The sequence below is a fragment of the Cibotium barometz genome, chromosome 53 (assembly GCF_041138505.1).
Source record: "Cibotium barometz isolate CiBa-2024 chromosome 53, ASM4113850v1, whole genome shotgun sequence".
Classification (NCBI taxonomy): domain Eukaryota; kingdom Viridiplantae; phylum Streptophyta; class Polypodiopsida; order Cyatheales; family Cibotiaceae; genus Cibotium; species Cibotium barometz.
Window position 1 is genome coordinate 16888229 of NC_141098.1, and position 19496 is coordinate 16907724.

The 19496-nt window shown below is 48.1% G+C and overlaps 1 protein-coding gene across 9 annotated transcripts in view; it reads right to left on the reverse strand.

Moving 5' to 3' along the window:
- The window catches only part of LOC147608366 (polycomb group protein EMBRYONIC FLOWER 2-like), a 152748-nt gene extending 137381 nt beyond the window's left edge, over nt 1–15367 (reverse strand). The window contains exons 1-2 of one of the 9 annotated variants that reach the window (XM_086788902.1): nt 13593–13909; nt 13378–13500 (exon numbers count right to left, since the gene is read on the reverse strand). The gene's annotated coding sequence lies outside the window, so the exon portion shown is untranslated. Of the gene's footprint in view, nt 1–13377; nt 13501–13592; nt 13910–14894 lie in introns of those variants that run through there. The other 8 variants (XM_086788898.1, XM_086788903.1, XM_086788901.1 and 5 more) reach the window with 8 other exon arrangements.
- Nucleotides 15368–19496: the final 4129 nt, after the last annotated feature.

The following is a 19496-nucleotide window of genomic DNA, read 5'->3' on the forward strand; positions in this document are numbered from 1 at the left end:
GGCCACTTTAGCCGGATCAAGTCGAATGCCTTCAACACTAATTATATATCCCAAGTAATGCACCTGAAACAGATAAAATTCCGACTTCTTTTCATTGACGTAGAGCTCGTTGCTTTCCAGTAACTTAAGAACTTTCTCCACATCAACATCATGCTGCTCAACCGTAGTAGCTGAAAATATTAGTATGTCGTCCAAAAAAATGAACACATACTTTCCAATCAAATCCCGAAAAATACGCATCATCATGCGGTTAAATGTAGCTGGGACGTTCGTCAAACCAAATGGCAGGACCACAAATTCATAGTGGGCCCGTTCTGTACGGAAGGCTGTTTTGGGGATGTCTCCCTCTACAGTCCGTACCTGGTGGTACCCACTCTTTAAATCCAGTTTTGAGAACACCTTTGCTCCATTCAGCCTCTCGAGAATATAGTCAATTCGAGGCATGGAGAATCTGCTCTTGATAGTTAGCTTGTTGAGTGCACGATAATCGACACACAACCGGGAAGACCCATCTTTCTTCTTGACAAACAAGATCGGTGCTACAAATGGCGACACGCTGGGGCGGATGAAGCCAGCTTGCAACAATTCTTGGAGTTGGCGGTCCAACTCCGATTCCATTGCCTTAGAAAGGCGATACGGAAACTTGCTCGGGGGTTCCGAGCCTGGGAGGAGGTCAATCCTGTGATCCTCCGGTCTGGACGGGGGGAGCTGGGGAGGGAGACTGTCCTGAAGAAAAATCTTCTGGAACTTTTCATGGAGAACCAAGTACTTCTCGGAAGCACTGGCCACCGTCTGGGCTGTCTGGATGTAAATCATCGCACACTGTGCGCCTTTCCTGACTGCTCGCTTAGCTTGCAAGTGGCTTATGAGCGGAAAGTTCGAAATTCCTGGCTCACACTTAATGGTCACTGGGGTGTTTGACACATTCCGATTGATCTGGAACGTGTGCTTGTCCCACTTGACATCAGGAAGAAACTTGTGAAACCACTGGATACCCAAAATTATGTCTGCTCCTACAAGAGGGGCAACCATAAAGTCACGCACAAACTCTATGCCCTGAATCACTAACTTAGCACCTAGAGCTTCATACTTGACGCTCGTTGTCATACCTGTGCTAAAACCCTCAACCTGTTTGTCCACCGGAGTCAGCTCGAAACGGGCACGCCTAGCGGCCTGTTCCGTGACCACATCCTCCGTGCTACCGCTGTCAAACAAGACGACGACTCTCTGGCCACCTATGTAGCCAAACGACTTGAGCAATTCGTTGCGCTCATACTCCTGGTCATGGGCGCCCTTCTGCTTATCTTCGAGCTCTCGGCTGATAATTGCTCCAACTGAAGCACCAGGGTTTGAAGAACTAGGGTTAGCCGCTGGGGTCTGTGTGGGAGCTGAGCTCACCACGGAAGCTGTGGAGGCGGCGGCGGCCTTTGGAGGCTTCTTCGGACAATCCCGAGAAGTATGTCCTTTTGTATGACAAAAGAAACATCGACCCTCCTCCTTGTACTGAGAAAGCTCCTCAGCACTTAACTTGCCACCTGTCTTGCCTGCCTCCGCTTTCTGGTCTGGAGTAAGCTTTGACGCATTGTTCAAGTTCTTGGAGCCAGAGGCTCCCGGGCTCTGTCCTGGAAAGACCCCGTCTGGTTCTGGCTTTTGCCCCCCAAGGTGTTAGCTCTGGGAGAAGCCGGCTGGGAAGTCTTGGGCTTGCCACCGGATTTGCATGTCCAGGCCATACAAAAACTGCCCTTTCTTGTCCGTATCAGATAAGCCTAATTGTAGACACAAGGTCGAAATTTTATTGGCAAACTGAAGGACTGGTTGCGCGTTCTGACGCACTCCCCTGAACTCGTCTTCGAGTCGCTCAAGGTAGTGGGGCGGTAGAAACCGCTGCTTAAGGTCGCGGACGAACTCGTCCCACACATAAGCTGCCATACCTGCTCTGGTGTGGGCATGAGTCCACCAAGGAATGGCCTCACCTTCCAAGTACCAACTGGCTAAGATCACTCTGTCAGTATCTGTTTTCCTCACTGCGGCAAAGTAAGCTTCAAATTGATGTAACCATGAATAAAGAGTTGTGGGATCGAGTTTACCATCATACTTACTGAAATTCATTTTCTCGGAAAAATGATTCGAGGGCGCCGCCGGTGTCAATCTGGCGTCCAAAGCTCTGAGGTAACGCTCGTGTTCCACGCGTCGCATGGCGTCGTCTTCTCGTTGTCGGATCCCCAATGCACGCATCTGCAACTCAAGCAAGGAGCTTGGCTGCGGCTGTGACCCCGCAAGAGGGTCCCTATGACGAGGATCTGGTATCTGGGATACGGAAGGGGAGGGAGGAGGAGATGGAAAACACGACGCTGGAGGGCGGGTACGCTCCTCCAGAGCCAAGATCCGCGCCTTCTGCTCATCCAACTTGGCTGTCTGTTCTGCGAGTGCTCGCATCATCTACTGGAACATGTTTGTGACACTCAAGCCGGGTGTTTTAGCTGGGCTGCCTGGTGCACTCTGGTCCCATGGTTCTGGTTCTCTCTCGTCGTCAAAGCTCGCCATAGCAGGAAAATGCAATTCCTTTCCGGAACGCAATCTTACCATCCACTATCTGTGTGGGAGACCACCGGAGGCTTCCGGAGGCTAAAAACCAACCGTCCTTCGAGGGACAGGAGTCACTCCAAAAGGGGTAGTCCCCACAGGCGTCTAAAAACCAACCACACAAGCGAGAAAAAATTCTGGTTTTCTTTGTTGAATCTTTGTCCTTGAAGTAAGATCTGATACCACTGTAATATGCGGAAGCTTCGGAGAAGGATCGATACTTCAAAACTCAAAAATCAGCACTCTTTTTGCGACAGAAAAGTAACGCACAAACTGAAAGGAGATGTGCAAAAAATAGAGAGAGAAGGGGGAGATGGAGAGGACACAGTATTGGGTCCCAATTACCCTCTGTAGGGCCCCCACCACGGATGGTGTATTTGCTTTATTAGAATGATGTAAATCTGAAAACAAATACAGAAAACTTGACCTTTCTTGGCTGGGAAATCCCTGCCCTTGACCTTCAGAAGTCCACCCCTTTGCTTAGCAATCTCCTTGGCTTGTCTGGCCCTTCATTGGCTTGAGCTCTTGGTGAATACTGAGATAAATGATGGGATTGTGGACCTTTCCTATTTATACTACCCTTCAAGGGCAATCGGCCAATATAAGAGCAGGCGACCAGCATCATATTCCCACGACTGACCAAAATCAGCATTAAATGCTCAAATAAATCCCAATAAATGCTGCGTTTTTCCCCTAGCAAGCTGGGGAGGCAGGCGCTTGCTTCTAGAAGGCTGGGCATAGCCTTTGCCCACAATCCATGGGCTGGGCAGCCTGTATGGGCTGCCCCATACTTGCCCTACAGCCCTATGAAGGCTGTAATCTCCTGAAAATAGCCTTATTCTTGCCTTAGGACTGTCCCACAGCCCTTCCATGGCTTGTGGGTCCAGCTTGGGCCTTACTAGCCCACATGGGGATGGTTTCACACCATTCCCATGCCCATACTAAGCTCCGGGGTAGCCCTATGGGCTGGCCCCTTGTCCTAAACATAATCTACTCAGTGATCTGGCATCCGGTACCATACCAGATACACAGAACCACTGACATCATTCTAGAGGGAGACTCACAGCGCGGACTGGCACTATTTCATGTGCAGGACAGTGCACACCTGACCTTGGACTCATGTGCAGGACAATGCACACCTGACCTCGGACGACTGAGATGGATCCCTGGCTGACTCGTCCCGGACTGGACTCACATGGGACCAGTTCACCATCCCAAGTCCTGCACCTTCTGTACAGAAATGTCTACGTGGCATCCAAGTGCGGGATGCACGTGACATCTGGGTATCCAAACCTCCTAGATGTCTTGAGCTACCACCAGTCTGAACAAGCTCTGCCAGATCTTTCCAAAGAAACGGTCTTCTTGGCAAAGCCCCTAAAGAGAAATATCGCCGCTACCAACAAGGCATTAACCTATGCCGTACATGCTCATGTAAGAACTTACTACAAATAAGTATGTCATCTAGGAACTGTTAGAAGTCATCTCCTGTCTTTATGTTGACACCAAGGCCTTTGTTGTGGGTGTGCCCGCCCTTGTAGGTGTTTTCTCATTTTTCCTCTCCCCCCGTATTTTTTCCCTATTTTTCTTGGCATGGGAGGCTGCCCTGTGATGGCAGGAGGACCCAGTTTGCTGGCCGACTACATCAGTACGCTTGTGTTCACATTATGGAGCTGGCCGATTGGTCTGGACAGGTCGTGGACCTTCTATGCTGGCCGACTGCTGTGTGCAGGTCGTGGGCTCCTTTGGTGTCCAGTCGGCTATCCCTGATGCAGGCCGACTACATGCTTGGGGACTATAAAATGGCCCCACAGCCCCTTGCCATTATTGTATCACTTCGGGATCTTCTTTGTGTATATAGAGCAGAGTTACACGCTATCTCTCTCACTCTTGTGCTGTTGTTTTCTGCATTGCGTTTGCTCGTGTTCCCAGATTTGGTCATCATCTCCGCTGCGCATTCTGACATGGTATCAGAGCCTAGGCTCTAGATAGTTCTTGGGATTTGTGTGAGCAAGAGGGGGACTGTTGGGTTGCTTATTGGTGGACTGTACGGGACTGTTTGGGAAGAGGAGAAGCAAGAGGACAGGGGGCTGATTTGTTGGACAGCCACTTGCAGGTGTGAGTTCTTCTTTGTTCCCACCCACCCACCCTTCAAAGTACATCCCCGCAATGGCAGATCTGTTAGAGATGGCCGAGAGGCATGTGAAGATCCCTACACTCCCCACGTTCCCAGTGGACCGTCAGTTGGACGGGAACAACTACGGCATATGGAAGGTTATGATGGAATCTGTTCTAGAGTCTTACGACCTTGCTGATTTCATCATTGTTGGGGTTCCACGGCCGGAAGTAGAGGAAGGGGAGTTACCGTTGATCCGAAAGGACCGGGAGGCACAGGCACAGATGTGCGATCGTGTCAACGCCAGAGTCCGTTCGTTTATCTTCCTCAACTGCACACCGCAAGTAATCAATCATGTAAAGCATATCGCGCTGACCAAAAGTATATGGCAGCATTTGGCTTCTCTTTACAACAGGGTAACGCCCATGAAGAGGATTTCCTTGGAAGTACAAATGCAGGTTATGAGCCCTCAAAGTCGTCGATGATGCGGGAGCATATTAACAAGCTGCAGGCTCTTCAATAAGAAGTTCTTCAGGCTGGGAAGGAGATATCGTCAGAAGACATGGCCATAACGTTGCTGTCGCATTTGCCCTCTCAGTACTCAGCATTTTACTCGTCTTTGATTACCAGTGGTGGCAGGCTCAACACCATCACGTGGGAGGAGCTTGTGCCCATGGTCTTGGACTAGGAGGAAAGATTCACGAACCCTCCGCAGGGTGAGGTTCGGAGGCCTGAACTGGCCAACGGTCGAAAGGCCGTAACACAGGCAAAGGGAAGGCTTCATCGGAGAAGTCTTCTGAGAAGAAGTCCGTCGCTGACCGCGAGAAACTAAAGGCAGAGAGGACCTGTAATGATTGTTGCGAGAAAGGCCACTATTGGAGGCAGTGTCCCAAGCGGAAGATCGAGAAGGGTGAAGATTCCTCAGCATCAATCATGAAGACTTCGGCTTTTGTGCACCCGGAGGTGATGGACACCGATGTTTCATTTTCTTCAGGCAGGGAGGAGGTTGGAGGATTCTCCGCAACGGATACTCGGGACTGGATTCTAGACAGTGGTGCTTCCAGGCACAGGACTCCTTCCCGTTCAGATTTACAGGATCTCTGCAAGTATTCTGGTCACATTCTTACTGGGGATACATCCACTATCCTAGTTCACAGTGAGGGCAGGATGGAGATAGTTCCCGATGGCAGAGGGGGGAAGCATTCCTCCCAAGTGTTGTATGTTCCGTCACTTGGTTTTCATCTATTGTCAATGCATCAGATTTGCAAGACTGGCGTACGGGTGGAGTTTGATGAGCATTTTGTTGCTCTCCGGGACAAAGCAACAGGCTAGGTGGTTTGGGAAGGCGGAGTGGAGAATGGAGTTTACAAGCTTTCAGCACTCTCTCTCCCACGTCCTCAGGTTTGTGATGAGTGGCAGTCTAGTAATGGCCACTTAAGTGTGGATTCGCTGCAGGTGCAGGCTTTCCAAGACCAAATGGTGGATAGCTTGCCAGTTGTGATGGCAGCACCCAACTGGCAAGAACTTCCTACTGATGTTGGTGGTTCTTGTGTTCGTCAGTCAGAGGAAACTGAACAGGTAACTTATGCTCTGATGTCTCGTAGTATTCGGGACAAAGAAACTCCTGTAGATAAGGATGAATCTCCAATGCCATGCCCGAAGCAAAGTTCACTTGCTACCTGCAAGCGGTCACTTGCCACTGTTGATAATCGCAATTTCTGCACCAAGCGAGCACTCACAAAGTTATGACTATTACCATTATCAAAAATTATAGATACCTTCCAACCCTTGATCGAACTGTCCATACTGAGGTGATCATGCAAGCCAAAGGTCAAAAAGCCCAAAGAGCATCCCCGACACAAACTGTGTCCAAGTGGTGAATTTCAATAGTAGAGATACAAGGATTACCTGAGAGTTCGGGAACAAAGATGGACTTGCTCTTGTTCTTCTTGTTCGGACAAGCCTTGGCCATATGTCCCGGTTGGTTGCACTCAAAGCACCCTCCCGTCATCTTTGCTTCCGCCTTGTAGGCTGCCTTGCAAGTTGCATTCTTGTCAAGCCTTCATTGTACTTTGCTGAGGTGGAGCCGCCAATTGTTGGGATTCAGATGAGCTTTTAGTGCCACCGTGCAATCGCTTTTTATTGTCGAATCCTTGCTGGGTTTTTTGTGGTGTGCTTGTGACCATGGATATTATCAAAGTTTTGGGCCAATTTAATAGCATCCTCCGGAGTCTCGGCTTCATGCCTGCAGACCTCTAACTGGTAATTTGGATCTAACCCATGCGTAAACATCACCATAACATGGAAAGGTTCCACTTTACACTGCGCCATGTAAGTATGGAAGTCACTCAAATATAGCTTGAACGGTGTTCCCAACATGCCCCAATCTTACAGTTCCCAATAGGCCACTATCGGGTCTATAATGGCAAAATGCAAAGCATCCACAAACCCTTGCCACATCGTGGGCTTGGGCCGAAAATCACACCACTAGATGTAAGCCTTGTTCTTTAAGAACATATGGGCTTGAGAAATCCTTCGATCATCAGCCGCACCAATCGGGTCAAAGCAAGTCGTCCATTGGTCCAACCTGTGGATGACTCCAAAAAAAAAAGGCACACCTTGAAATTGTAATTGGTTTTAAGGGCCAACGAGCCAACTGAAAGTATGTAATATCATTTCTAAGGGTGGCGAGATGAGTATCATGGTGGTGATGGTAGCTTGCAAGGTATTAAGACTTATGCTCCATCCATACCTAGTGCCTGATCGTAAAAGGAATCTACATGGAATCACTACCTTTAGCATTAGCTTGTGAGCTTTCGGCGGTGGTAGGGGCCGATTGGTCCTCCATGGTGGAAGTGAAAGGTTAAAGAGAAGATATAAGAATTGATGAGAGGGATGAGACGAGGTTTGCAGCTTTGGGAGACCCATGGCGTAGAGACATTGCACGTCAAGCACATAGAGCTTGCAAGCATGAGCAAATAAGAAGAGCTAGGCTGAATTTATAGTGTATGCAGTTGTTTTTTAAAGCCAGGAGATCCAGAGGGCTCTCGTTGGAGGACCCATAGATATCCTTTTCATCCAGGAGCACCACCTTTCTGCCGGGCGTACCCGCACCTGCGGGAAGATCTTGCCAGGCAGGAGTCACACTTTTTGGTCACCGGCATATGGCTCCCAGGGGAACCAGGGTGGAGTATGCATCTCAGTCAGCGAGCAGCTTCTATCCGAGGTTGTGGACTCTGGCACTCTGGTCCAGGGTCGAGCGCAGTGGATCATCCTTCGGGTTGGGGAAGACCGCATTGGCTTCCTCAACTTCTACGCCCCTAATGGGGCGACCGGGAGAGCCGAGTTCTGGAGCACCATTAGGCAGTCCCTCCCCTTGGCAGACCACTGGTGCCTAGGGGGGGATTGCAACATGCTGGAGGATGCAGAGGACAGGATGGGGGGCAGCCAGGAGACCATTCATGGGCCGGAGCTCGCTGCCTGGGAGGAACTAGTGCTGCAGCTGAGAGGCCAGGATCCGTGGACTCTCCCGGAGTTTGGCAGGTTGCAGGGGAGTTTATCTTTCTCGCGGTCGGATAGACGGGCCACAGGAGTTAACCTTTCCCGCATCGACAGGTTTTACATTGATGAGTGGGCTTGTGATAGAGGTGGCACTGTGGGCATACTTGCAGGCTCCTCGTTTTCAGACCACTTTCCAATGCTTCTCCAGATCGAGGACCCTACGAGAGGAGAGCGGGGCCAAAGCGTCCAGATTCCAGATTGTCTCATAGAGGAGCCCGAGATTGCGACCAGAGTTGAGCAGGTCTGGCAGGAGCTGCAGTTCAGGAGAGGATCGGCAGCCAGCGATCTTGCCAGGGGCTTGCAGGAGATCAGTCGGATGCTCAGACAGGCTGCCCTGGACCGTCTGGAGGCCTTCAGAGAGCAGGAGAGGAGCCTGCGGAGGAGTCTAGCGTCCCTTCAGAGACTCCAGGAGAGGGATCCTACGAGCCCTTGGATCTCAGAGCAGATGGAGTCAGCTCGCACTGAGATCAGATCCATCGAGGAGAGGAGGGTGGAGTTCCGATTCCATGCTCGGGCTTCTTTTTGGACACAGGCTGGAGACAGAGTGACTCGAGATTTCTTGGAGGCGACAGGGCCTCGCTTCAGACGAGAGGGTCTCAGGCGTCTTCGGCAGGCTGATGGCCAAGTTGTGGTGGATCCCCCCAGGGTTCGGGCGATAGCCACAGATTTTTACAGGGATCTTCTCTCTGCTGAGCCAGCAGATGACAGGGTGAGAGAGGCTCGGGAGGCAGTCTGGAGCTTCACGAGACCGGTTGTGCCGGCCCATTTGCAGCACTCCCTTCTCTCCCCCTTCTCGGATACGGAACTGGAGGAGGCTCTTCAGGCACTACCTCGGGGCAAATGCCCAGGAGAGGACGGTCTCTCACTGGCTTTCTTCCAGAGGTACTGGGGTCTCTTACATAGGGGTTTCACATTGGCATTCTAGGAGATTATGGAGTCGGGAGTCATGCCGGACAGCATGGCAGAGGGGTTGATTCACTTGATCCCCAAAGAGGGAGGAGACAGACTGGAGATTAGACAGTGGAGACCGATCACCTTGCTAGGCACGGCCTACAAGGTCCTAGCTAAGGCGATCAACAAGCGGCTTCAGCCTCACCTTCCGGACATCATCCACTCCACGCAGACAGGCTTCATCCAGGATAGGAGCATTCTGGATAACATCTTCTCTTTCTGGGAGGCTACGGCTTTGGCTAGATTTCGGCAGGAGGATCTGGCAGTGCTCCTTCTCGACTTCGAGAAGGCATATGATCGGGTGGACTGGGCCTTCTTGGAAGGCACTATGGAGAGGATGGGCTTCCCCCCTCAGTGGATCCGTGGGGTCTCTGCACTCTACACATCGGCTCATAGCCAGGTGCTGATACAAGGCGTGCGCGGAGAGAGGTTCCAGCTCTCACGCTCGGTGCGGCAGGGGTGCCCCTTGGCGCCCTTTCTTTTTCTTTTTGTGGCGGAGGCCATGAGCACTTTTTTGACGGCACCGGATACAGGTTTGCGGGGCCTCCAGCTTCCCATCCGCACCTCGGAGGAGCTCCTAGACTCGGAGTTTGCGGATGACACTGCTGTCTATCTTCAGGGAGGAGAGGAGAACCTCCGCCGCTTCGCCTCAGCCATGGACAGGTTTTGCAGAGCCTCGGGCGCTTTGATCAACTGGCACAAGTCGTGTGGGTTGTGGGTCAGTTCTATGCCCCCCCCGACTTGGAGGCCAGTTGATGGTTTTCAGTGGCTGCCCCCCGGCACTACAGTGCGTTATTTGGGATGCTATGTGGGCATTGACATATCTCCGGAGCAGCAGATAGCCCCCCTTCTTCTGAGCATTCGGAAGAAGCTTCTGTATTGGAGTACTGCTCGTTTATCTCTGGCTGGCCGAGTAGTTGTGGCCAACCAGGTTCTGCTTGCTACCATGTGGTACATCACTTCTTTCTGGGCCTTCTCTCGGGCGTGCATTGGCCAGGTGCAGAGGCTCATTAGGAACTTTCTTTGGTCCGGTGGCGACGGGCGGCCCGCCAGGGCCAAGGTGGCATGGGCTGTGATCACTCAGCCGAGGGAAAGAGGCGGCCTGGGCATTGTTGATCCTATTTGCCAAAGCCGAGCTTTGCTTGGCAAGTTGGTAGTTCGTGGCCTCCTACCAGGGGCTGAGCCGTGGAAGGAGTTTCTTGTTTCCAGGATGCTCAGCCGCACTCCTTCTCTTAGCGGCCCCTGGACCCCCAGCATCAGGTGGATCTTTACAGAGCAGCGATCCAGAGGAGTGGGCCTTGGCTTCGAGGAGCGTTTTGCAGCTAGCCTTCTGAGGGCCTGGGCGCATCTGAGGCCGTCACTCTTCCAGACTCCCCCGGGCACCGATGAGGAGCGCCTGAGGCAGCCATTGATCTGGAACCCCTTGATTCGACTTCCCAGTGGCCATATGGTTGGATCGCGGTCTCACGTGTCGTGGGGCCCGTTGAGCTCCGGCCCAGCCCAGTCCCTAGACGACTGGATATGTTTTCAGCAGCTGCCTCTAGAGGCTCAGGAGAAGAGACTCAATGGGATGAGGGGCAGAGAGTTGATAAGACAGGACATTGAGGCGGCCATCCCCCGCGAGTGGCGGACCCCAGTACAGGACCCTCCACCTCCACAGTGGATGGGCGTCTTTACTCGGCATGAGATCCTTCTAGCGGTCTGCGGCACAGCGGAGAGAGTCGCCCCACTCACTTTCGAGGTGGGAGAGGGTGGCCAGCTTCAGAGGACACGACTAGATTTGGATGAGCTCCAGGGTTGTATTTTTCAGAGGGTGCGGGTGGTCGGCTTTCATCAGAGACAGTGGCATGTAGACCCCTCACCGGCCTCGATAGGGGAGGACTGTTCTTGGAGATTATGGGCTTGGGACAGCAGGCCTCTTATTCGCCTTCAGTGGGATCAAGGTGAGTGGTTTTGGCGAGATCCCTACTCGGCCCCTACCAGCCCAGGCATCCCCTTTTTTCAGTACACAGCGAGGCTGGGGCGGCGGATTCAGAGGCACAGGATAGCGAGCACCCCGGCGGCGGCCGAGCATTGGCGGCGACAGGGGCTCTCCCCTGCCTTTCTTAGGGACTTCTGGCAGCGCCTTTGGGCCACCTTCCGGCCCCGGAAGGTGACGCTTTTTCTCTGGCTCAGCACATAGAGGACTGGCTGTGGGGGCCTGGCTAGCTTTTGGCAGACACCCAGCGTCCTGCCCTCGGTGCGGCCATGCACAGGAGTCGCAGCGGCACTGCTTATGGGATTGCCCACAGGCACAGCAGGTCTGGCAGCGCGCTCTCAGGATGGTTTTTGCAGGCTCGCCAGGTGAGATGTTGGTGACGTGGGGTGCAGTGGCTTGGGCCATGGACAGCGGCCTGGCCCTTGGATATGAGGACGTCCCTGGCAGTGCGACCATCCAGGTCTCTGACAGGGCGATGGCGGTGGTTCCGACGCCAGACTTCTCTTCGGCAGTCCCTCAGGAGGGGATCGGGCACAGATGGGAGATGATCAGCAGCATGACGGCTTGGCACATATGGAGAGCCCGATGCAAGGAGGCCATTGACCGCCAGGCGACTCCACCGGCGGAGGTCATACAGGCCCTCTGGGTGGACATCATTCACACCTTGAGAGGACACTGGGAGAAACTTCAGGGCGACTCGAATCGCATGAGAGGTCGCCGCAAGGCTTTCCTCCGCACTTGGCAGCCTGGCCCTTTCCTCATCGCGAGGGGCGAGGATGTCACTTGGCACTATAGGCCTCCAGTTTGGCTTTTCTCACCTCCCACATGTACTACTAGGTAGCCCCCCCTAGAGAGCGGCAGCCACGGGGGTGGAGCTCAGGTGCACTGTGTGTTTTTATCCCTCCTTGCGAGGTGAGCTTTGTAGCCTTATGGCGTTTTCTCATTAACTAATAGAAGGATCGTTTTTCCGGAAACTAATGCATCTTCGATCCATGATGGACTGCCAAAGCGATTATTGCTCCAACAATTGTCATTAATCTCGTTCATATCCTTTGGCAACAAGCATGGCTTTAGACCTATCTATTGAGCCATCGGATCCACGTTAAACTTTGTAAACTCACTTTGAATTAATTACATTCTTGCCAAGTGGTAAATCTATAAGATCCCATGTCTTATTTTTCAAGGTAGAGGCATACCTCTCTTTCATAGCATTTTCTCAATGCAAATCACCTTTAGCCTAGTGAGAAAGGATCTTTATGGGTTAAAGCAAGCAGAGCTTGGTATCAGAAAACGCATGCATATTTGAGCAGCAAGAATTTCTAGAATAGTCCAATCGAAAGCACTCTTTACATACGAAAGAAATTTCACAAATTGTCATCATTTTGCTCTATGTTGATGACATGCTTTTGACAAGGAATAATGAAGAGATAAATTTCAACAATCAAGGCTGATTTTGGGAACAGCTTTTGAGATAATAGATCATGGTCTATTGCATTATTATATGAGCATAGAGTTTGTCAAGAAAAAGGATGGCATTGTTATGTCTCAAACTAAATACGTTAATGGGATTTTGAAGCCGTTTGATATGGAGAACTCCAAGCCAACTAGAACTCCGATTGAGACAAGCTTCAAGCTCCGTAGCTTTAATTCCAAAGATTCTATGGATGCCAATCTTTAGTCATGTCATTGGATGCTTGATCTATCTATGCAACACCAACCGGATATATCTTATGGTGTTTACATGTTGAACAGCAAGTTCATGCACATCCCATTCACTTTACATTGGAAAGCTGTGAAGAGGATTTTCAAGTACCTCCAGGACTCACAATTACTCCAATTCTTTTATGCCAAAGAAGAATTTATTCACTTATATGGATACGGTGATTCAGAAATGACTTAGGGGATGATCTCATGGCACGGATGTTTGTAAATGAAGATGAAGTTCCTTCCCCAATGTCCTTTCCGGAGGATTACATAGAAAACCCCACCATGGAAAAACAAATCACGAAGAGGCCATAGGATATGGCCACTCTTATGGTGTTCCTATCATTACAAATTAACATGCCAATAGGGCCGTATCATTATTTTGTAAAATTGCCAGATGTAGGGCCGTATCATTATTTTGTAAAATTGCCAGATGTAGGGCTGCTCGACTATACTCAACAACCCATCAAATTTATGTAAAGGGCACCTTGTCTTCGTGTAGTACACGTATCTCTCCAAAGCAAAGACAAAGCTGCAAACGACCAAGCAAAAGGAGATCCCCAAGTCCTTGGAGCAGCCGGACCAGCAGCAAGATTCCACTCCGGCAAGTCTAGCGGTTCCAGTGTACACAAACACCAACAATAAGCTCAGAATTCAGCCTAGCACACATCTTCACAGAGGTCCAATTGCTTCAGCAAATACCTTTTGTACTCAATTATAATCCCCAAGTCCTTGGAGCAGCCGGATTAGCAGCACGATTCCACTCCGGCATGTTTAGCAGTTCCGGTGTGCACAAACATCAACGATAAGCTCGGAATTCAGATTAACAAATCTTCGCAGAGGTCCAATCGCTTCAGCGAGTACCTGTTGAGGTAACCCCTTTGTACTCAATTATAATCCAGTGATACAAGCAAATATACCACCTGCCGATGGGGACCCTCAAGTGGGTGGATTGGAACCCAATCAAGTGTATTACCTCTCTTCCTATCTCTTCACCTCTCTCCTCTTGTTAAAGTTAACTGCATTTTAAGCACACCTAATCATCAGTCCTCCGCTATAACACACGTAACATCTCCATCTCAAGCAAGACATCATGATTGAAGCATCCATATCTGTAGATATAGAGCTCATATTGCTAGCCTAAAAGCTAGCGTTGATGAAGATGACATGAAGGCAGTTCTTCTATCTAGTATAGAAGGGGTTTCAAAAAAAAAATTGAAACCCTAACTGTATTAAAAGTGGCCTGAGAAATGGCCTATAATGAGATGGTTGCAGTCCTCATAGATGAAGACCCCTGCTGCACCAAAGAGCAAGCTGAAGCTGCACTTGAATCAAATAAAGCCATCGTCTTAAAGTTCAAAGATAATAAGGAAGGCAGGACATTCAAGTGCAACTTCTGCAAGAAGCTTGGACACACTGGAGACAGATGCTTCAAAGGATGGCCAAAGCTCAAGAGAAGACACATACCAACCCCATTCAGAATCCAATATTTGCTTTGCTCATCTGAAACCAGCAACATTGAAAGTGGAATCTCAATCTATATGGTCATGTGAGGAGACAACAAAACTGTCACGTGCATACATGATCAAATAGTCGTTTTATTCCAGACCGAACAGAGCTTAAATAAACGTTTGCTTCAGAAGCCAAATTAACACCCAACAACACAAGGGCATGTACCCAACCAAAGCTCCTGAATATAATGCAGGAAAAAATATAAAACTAGGCAAAAAGTTCCTACTTGCCTTTGCATCTCTAACGCAATAAAATGACATGATGGCCATATGAACATGCACATTCATGCATGCTTATGCCCTAGAATGGCTTAGAAAGAAGACGGTTTGTCCAATGTGATGGGAGCACAAGGTGTAAAATTCTCTGGATTAGCTAAGCACTTCAGAGAACCAAAACGACAAGCCAGGGCTGTTTCCTAACCTATGACTATAAAGTTGTGAAATTAACTCTTAAGCTCAGTGTAAGAGAAAAGCAATTTCTGATAGGGCAGACCCGCCTAACTAGCCTGCAGTAGCCGTCCTGTTATTTGCGAGCATGGCCGAATTCCGGACGAGTGCTCCTCAACATGAACGTCGGTGACGTAACCCCACAGGTAGAGACGGCCGGCGCAATACGCTTCCTTAGTGATGACAAGCGCAACGTTGTAAGCGGTTGAAGGGAAGCTGCATTGATGCGCACCTCGCAGATCTGGCGACCGCTCCGCTTATTGGCCGGATCCCCCACTGCAAGCTTTGTGCTGGCCGGAATAAACAAACGAGGCGCTGTCCTCCTCCTCCTTTTCTTCCTGATTTTGAGAGAGAGAGAGAGAGAGAGAGAGAGAGAGAGGGAGGGAGAGGATTTTCCCTCCCGCGTTTTCCAGACGAGCGTAAGGGAAAAATGAATGTAAGCGAGAGGGACGAGCCCAAAATTTGAAGGGCCTACTGACGCCACCGGGTGCTGCTAGTTGGTGGCCAGGCTTAGAAATGGAAACAAACCTTATGTCCAAAGGCTTGTGTAAAAACATTGATAAATTTGAAGCAAAAACTAATCCATGAGGTATCATGACATCTAAGACTAGTCATCCGGATGCTTTGTGAACACAATTGGGTGCTTCCACTTAGATCCAAATGCTCTTGATCTCTAAAGCGCCCTTCTATCTCCTCGTGCTTGTATAAGAAATTACATATAGTATATATATGAAAACACATAACGCATAAGGCACAACTTGCGAACGAAAGAGATGGAAAATAATCATGAATTACTACTTTAAAAATTGATGATTTTTGCTTCCCACCTGTCTATTCCTATCAATAGGAGCTTCGATGGGGTGTTTGAAAACTACAGAGATAAAGACTAAGTGCACTGAGAACACAAAGGTGAACAAGCAATAAAGGTAGATGAGCATATGATGAATGAAACGCTATGCTACATGCCTATAAATAGTCTCTCCAATGGTGGTCATAGCGCAACCACCTATGGTTTGGTCCAGCTTGACCCACTAACCATATTATCCCCCATTGGAGTAATATTAGACTACTTAAGCCCATCTAGACTTGTCTAAATGGGCTTCGAGTCCAAATAGGCTCACATAGGCACATAGACTCGTCATGGCGAGCCCCACAATTCAAGGACAATGCACCCAGGAATATCTCCCTCTACCCCCTTAGTGTGGTCAGGTATGGTAATATTACACATGTACTTACATGTAACATGTTTGGTAATGTACCAAACCTATCCCAACCATCTCAAACCATCATGCCACCAGTATCTATCATCCAGTGTCTAAACCATGTCTACCAACAAGTATGCGAGCTGTTCAAACAAGGCTTCTCATAATGAAGAGGGCCTTACAAGCTAGAGTAAACCATTATCATTGCTACGTGAAGCATTTATTTCCAACAACTTGTGAAATCAACCTTGGGCCATTCACACACATTCCAAACCGCCACCCTTTGTTACGACAAAGGATTGATAACTTATGTATCATTTCTATAAAGCTAACATAGAGGAAACATTATACATCACCTGATTTAGGCAACGATTATGGACACCATCTTCATATTCCCTCACAAATATTTTTTGTAACAGCTTTGGTATCATTGGTAATCTTAATTCTCTGAACTCTATCTTTCACATAGGTTAAGAGCCTAAAGCATATTATGCAATGTGTAAAAGCACTTGTGTCCTTATGTCTAAACCAATGATGTTTCTCTTATCCTATTCTACTACTTTTATAATATAACTAGATTCTAAGAATGCACTTCTTAGATATCTAGGAATGCACTTCCTCTTAAAGATTCGAGGGTGTAAACTATTGATGCCAAGGAAGTGATGTACATGATGTGACTTTTGTACAAGTAAATATGTGGATCTTTAGAACTACAAATGTGGTGAGTTTTGTATAAGTGAACATGCAGATCTTTAGAACTACAAATGTGCTTATATAAAAAAGTCTTCAATAAGTATGTGCTCGTGAGTATAAGGAGAAGGACAATGATGAATGTGAATGACAGATAGTCATGACATGATTGTAGTTATGCATGTGAGTGCAGGGACACTCACAACGTGAGTAGGGGACAATCACAAGCATAAATGATGATTGTAGTTATGCATGTGAGTGCAGGGACACTCACAACGTGAGTAGAGGACAATCACAAGCATAAATGATGGTGGATAATTACAAACATGAGTATAGAGCAGCACCGGACATGAGTGCAAAGGGAGCACATAAAATAAGGTGATACATAAGTGTTATTCCTTTCCATACACTCTTTGTAATCCCCTCCCTAGCGTACATGTTTCACATTGTACATGGCTAAAGGCCTGCCACTAACAAAAGCCAACCCATATAAGGGTTGAGTTTGTAACATGAGAACATGTTTTGGGCACCCCATAAATGTGGGTGGTTGGGCAAAGCCCAATTGTATAAAGTGATTTACAAGAGTGTGCAAAGACATTTTTTGCTAGTACAATCTACATTTGAGCTAAAGCTTAGGAGCTTCTTCATTCTTGCTTATCTTAATCTCTTCTCAATTCTTACATGCTTTCATGTTTAAGTTGTCACTAGCTATGGAGTCTTGATAAGTTCCGTGCTTGTATGTGTGCGTGCTTGAGTGAGTGTGTGTGTGTGTGCACACGCGAGCTTGAGGTAAGTTTGCTTCATTCTTGCTTAAGTGTGTGTCTTTGCGTGTATGTGTGCTTGAGGTAAGCTTGCTTGCTTGTGTGTGTGTGTGTGTGTGTGTGTGTGTGTGTGTGTGTGTGTGTGCGCGCGTGCATGCGTGCGTGCTTGAGGTAAGCTTACTTGTGATTAACTAGGTGTGGAGAGAGAGAGAGAGAGAGAGAGAGAGAGAGAGAGAGAGAGAGAGAGAGAGAGAGAGAGAGAGAGAGAGAGAGAGAGAGGAAGCTTGCTAGATTCTCCCCCACAAGTGATTGGGTTATGAAGGTCTAAGCATTGTGGATTGGTTGACCTCGAGGGCTTGACCATCCTTCAGGTTTCCATATCCATGTTCAATGTGCTTTCATGCTTTAAATGGATTATACTCCCTGGTGAAGACTATGCTTATTTTGAAGCTACAAGTTCCCTAAATAAGAGGCGTCGCTTGGTGCCAAGGAGTAGAACTAGTGCTACAGTGGAATAGAAGCATGCTAGTAAGGAGTAGAACTAGTGCTAAGTGGAATAAAAGCATTCTATTAATCCATTGTTTGTTTAGTTTGCCCATCAGTTACAAAACTTATGGTAGGTTGACTCAGTATTGAGATTTGGAGTGATAAGTGTGGTGAAAGTGTGATTAGAGTAGGAGTATGGTGATTTTGGCTAGCTCTAACCATCTTCTTTTTCTTTGTTTTCATGATTCTGATTAATGGGTAATGGAAGAAGAAAGGGCAAACCTCCATGTGCTAAGCTTGAGGTCCCACGACCTCCCTATATACCACTTTCATTATCAAGAATTGCTTCAACTTTGTCTAAATTTAGCTTAATTAAGCTAATTAGGAAATTAAGTGGTCGAGGAACAAATCAGGTCCAAAAGGGAGAGCATAGCTAAGACTATGCCAGGAAAAAACTACTCTCTCAAAAGTATAATCATTAGTCTGTGAAGCCCAATCATTGGTGGGTCAAGGGTCCAATCACTCAGAATTAAGCAAGCATGGACTCTAAAGTCCAATCGTTTGCAGTTTATGATATGTAGAGCTATAAATGGTGAAAGAATCTACTAAATGTGTAGTTATGCCATTTATTGACCGGATTTGATAGAGGATATTGAGGGGACGTGCACATTGAATGCACAAAAATCCAAGGAAACTACCAAACTGATAGTCAGTCGGCATAGGTACTGACACGTAGAAAGTGCAATCGTTTAACAATTCAATTGCCTGATCAGACTAGTTCAATGGTCGACTATAAATTATACAATCATGGGCTCAATTCAGTCAAGTATGACCGATCATGCACAAGCAATCATGTACAACTAGTTGCATTCCCAAAAAGCCTAATCACCCAAGTCATTTGATGTTCGATTGTTGGCAATTGGTAAAGTTCAATCGTATACAAGTCCGATCAGTAAGAAGTGTAATCATCGAAGTTCAATTGCATAGTGAGACTAGCCCAATCGTTCAATTAGAGATTCCAAGGACAAAATTTTTTTAAGTTCCAATGAGCGACTTGATCTAATTTCCCAATCTGTGTGAGCCCTAAGGACCTCCTAAAGACTAGAGTCATCTCTTAAAACACCAAAAACTTGAAAAATCCAAAAAAAAACCATTAAAAATATAAAACCTTCAAAAAACCTAAAAACATGAAAAATTCAAAGAAAATTATTAAAAGAACCTCAACAAGTGATTCTGGCATTGGGCCAAGTGCTTATGCATTTCCATTCAGGCCAAATCATTACAACTTCATACTCAAATCCAACTTTTGAACACAAAACATTATTGTACGTGCCAACACTAGGGAGTGAGTCAAGACCAAGAGTTGATCTCCAATTTCGAAGCAGACTAGGAATCCTTCAAACGGAGGATACTAGATCAAGATTGTGGGGCATAAGCCCAATTCAACATCCAAACTCAGATATGGCCGAACGAGCTCATGTAGTGTTCAGAGGAGAGTCATTAGAAGGA